The sequence below is a fragment of the Physcomitrium patens genome, chromosome 25 (genome assembly GCF_059467195.1).
Source record: "Physcomitrium patens ecotype Gransden chromosome 25, ASM5946719v1, whole genome shotgun sequence".
In the NCBI taxonomy this organism is placed as follows: domain Eukaryota; kingdom Viridiplantae; phylum Streptophyta; class Bryopsida; order Funariales; family Funariaceae; genus Physcomitrium; species Physcomitrium patens.
This window is the reverse complement of record NC_143434.1, coordinates 15,590,837-15,593,482: the sequence shown is the minus strand read 5'-3', so window position 1 is coordinate 15,593,482 and position 2,646 is coordinate 15,590,837. Positions and strand designations below refer to the sequence as shown.

Below are 2,646 nucleotides of genomic sequence, written 5' to 3'. Positions count from 1 at the left end.
TATGTTTAAAGATTCAAAGAGTTAATTAAATGTTTTAATAAATTGTAGAAGTTTTTATACACTACTATTTTTTTTAGTTATAAGATTATTTTAAGTTGTTTTATTTCATACATTAATTTATTAGACAAACTTAAGTAGAATAAGAATATAAGCTTAAGACTTGAAGGCTCTAAAATAACATTTTTCACAACTTGTATCCTAAACTATTCTCATTTTAAAAAGCTATTCTTCAAAATGTTTTTTTTTTATCAATTTTTGCATTAAATTAAACATACTAATTTTATTAACAAAAAAACATCATTGACTTTATACTAATTTATATATATTCCAAGACATATTTGGCAACTAAAAGTACACCAAATATTATCACAAAGAATGTTTTGGTAATTACAACTTGAATTTGAATGCCTTGTAATTAAATCTGATATCTAACATTAAATAGTTTCAATTCGAAATATTGTGTAAAGTTTAGTTAAATGATTAACAAATTATTCTTATTTGCACTATTTCAAAATAACCAACTAAACTTAATTACAACATATTGTTTTCAAAAAATAATAATTATAAGAATAATAATAATAATAATAATAAATTGAAAAGAATTGCACAAATTAGTATATTTATAAATCTTCTTTGCCTTCACAATTACAACAATAATTTGGAGTAGAATGTAACACGTTCATTCACACCTCACCCCTGACATAATAGACAATCCCATCTTTTCCCTTTCTCGATGCTTCAAACGTACCTAACAACCGAGGATAGTTAACATATATAAAATCTTTCACTTCTCTACGGCCGACCCGATTCGTCCGATCCCTTGCTTCCACCGAAAGCACATAGTCGGCCGACTTTAACCGTCTGGTGTGCTTGCTGCTGCACAGGAGAAAGCAGCCCCGCTGCAATCCGCAGAATCTGCATTTGTTCCGACACCGCCTGGTGGGCTTACGGAATGTGCACCGGAATAGACTGATGTAATTGGATTCTAACATCAGCTGGCGAGCGTACTCGATTCTGCATCTAAGCGAGAGATACCCAAATTCTAGCCTCCACTACCTTTCGGACTCGATTCTGCATCTGGGTGAGAGGTAACCACGTTCTGGCCTCCCCTACTTTTGGCACTTCCACCATCTTCGTCAGAACCTACTTCTCCAGATCTAATTCTTGAAATCAATTTATCCCACCACTTGAATAGCAATTGCCTCGGTGCATGGGTTTCACCTTCAACTCTTGGGTTCTCGAACTGAAATCTAAACTTTTCCGGCTTTGAATAATCATCTACTATTCTTATAGTGCTGTGTTTATAAACTTCTTCTTCCGATAATATAAGTCTTTCTCCTTTACTTCCAGTGGCCGCCATGTACTCTCGATACGTGGCATTTGGATTTACTTCTACTTTATAAGAGTCTGTTTTAGACAACTCACAAATTCCGCGAAACGCTCCCGCGTTCCCTTCCATCAATTTGATAGTTAAACTCGAGTCGTTGATGAACTTCGTCTTCATCGTAGCTGATGGAAATGCCTAACCACCGTCCTGCACACATGCATTTGACAGTTCCGATGAAACGGCAAGCATAATAAGCATGTAAAACCTAGTCTTCACGCACACCTAATATTGGAACCGATGGATGCGACGTCCGCTCAGAAGACCTCCGTCTCCAACATTCATGTCCCTGTCATGTCCCCTCCGCTCGAAGCTGGAGGGTCGATTTGAGTGGATTACGCAGGTTTGTTCCACTCCACTCAAACTATGAATGCACATCCACGCATGTCTCTCATGTTTGAAGCACCCAATCCGACATTTTCACGGGAGTTCAGGAAAACAAAAACACCTCGGACATTCCAGGTCGCTCAAGAGGAAAAATGTTTCCCACCTTTCCAAGATCCCCGTCCGAAGATCGCTTCCTTGGACGGAGCCGCCCTAGGTCACCGGAGGAAAGTCTTGGGTTGGCAAGAGAGAGTATCCGGGGTCGCACCAAATCCGATGGGTTGCACCAAGAAAAGGTCTGAGATCAATCCTATCACACAACACACAAAATATCTCACGGAACACCACACTATTGCCTCCGCTGTTTAAGATTGCCCTACCGACACCTACTACGTGGTCCTCTTGACTCGTTAACGGACCACCACTAGACTCCGGTTTCGTTGATGCAAACAGACAGCCTCCTAAAACTTGAATCAACCTCTTCTCTTACCAACGATTCTCCAAAGACAAGACCCTCAAGCGTGTGATTCCTGGGCTTGCGATAAAAATGTCGAGTTCGTCAACAACCGAACTGTTAAAAAGGGCTCGATACACGTCTCGTACAGAACTGTGCGTGGAGTGCTGGCTGCCTCTGGTCGTCCATGAACGTTCATCCCTCTAGACAGCAACTTGGTGTTGGTGTCAGCTCCATCCACCAGAGCCCTTTCGATTTGCTGTGCTTGGTGCTTAACCCCAGCAACAGCTCTTTACGGGCATCTCTTGAATGCAGATACAGACCAACCGACAGATATTTACCGACACTTCGTTGATGGATGAGGAACCAGTTCATCTTGCCAGTGGATCACAGTCTGGAACCGGGCAACAATCTTCAAACAAATTTATGATGTACACATGGTCGTCGAGATCTCCGATCTTGGGCCAATTTAGAGATTCGATAC

The 2,646-nt window shown here is 40.4% G+C and overlaps 1 long non-coding RNA gene across 1 annotated transcript; it reads right to left on the bottom strand.

The window, feature by feature from the left end:
• Positions 1-602: 602 nt before the first annotated feature.
• On the bottom strand, positions 603-2,248 carry LOC112277162 (uncharacterized). Its single transcript, XR_002968265.3, has 2 exons — positions 1,875-2,248; positions 603-1,534 (listed from the first exon to the last, which is right to left on the bottom strand). It is a non-coding gene; the product is annotated as an uncharacterized LOC112277162 (long non-coding RNA).
• Positions 2,249-2,646: the final 398 nt, after the last annotated feature.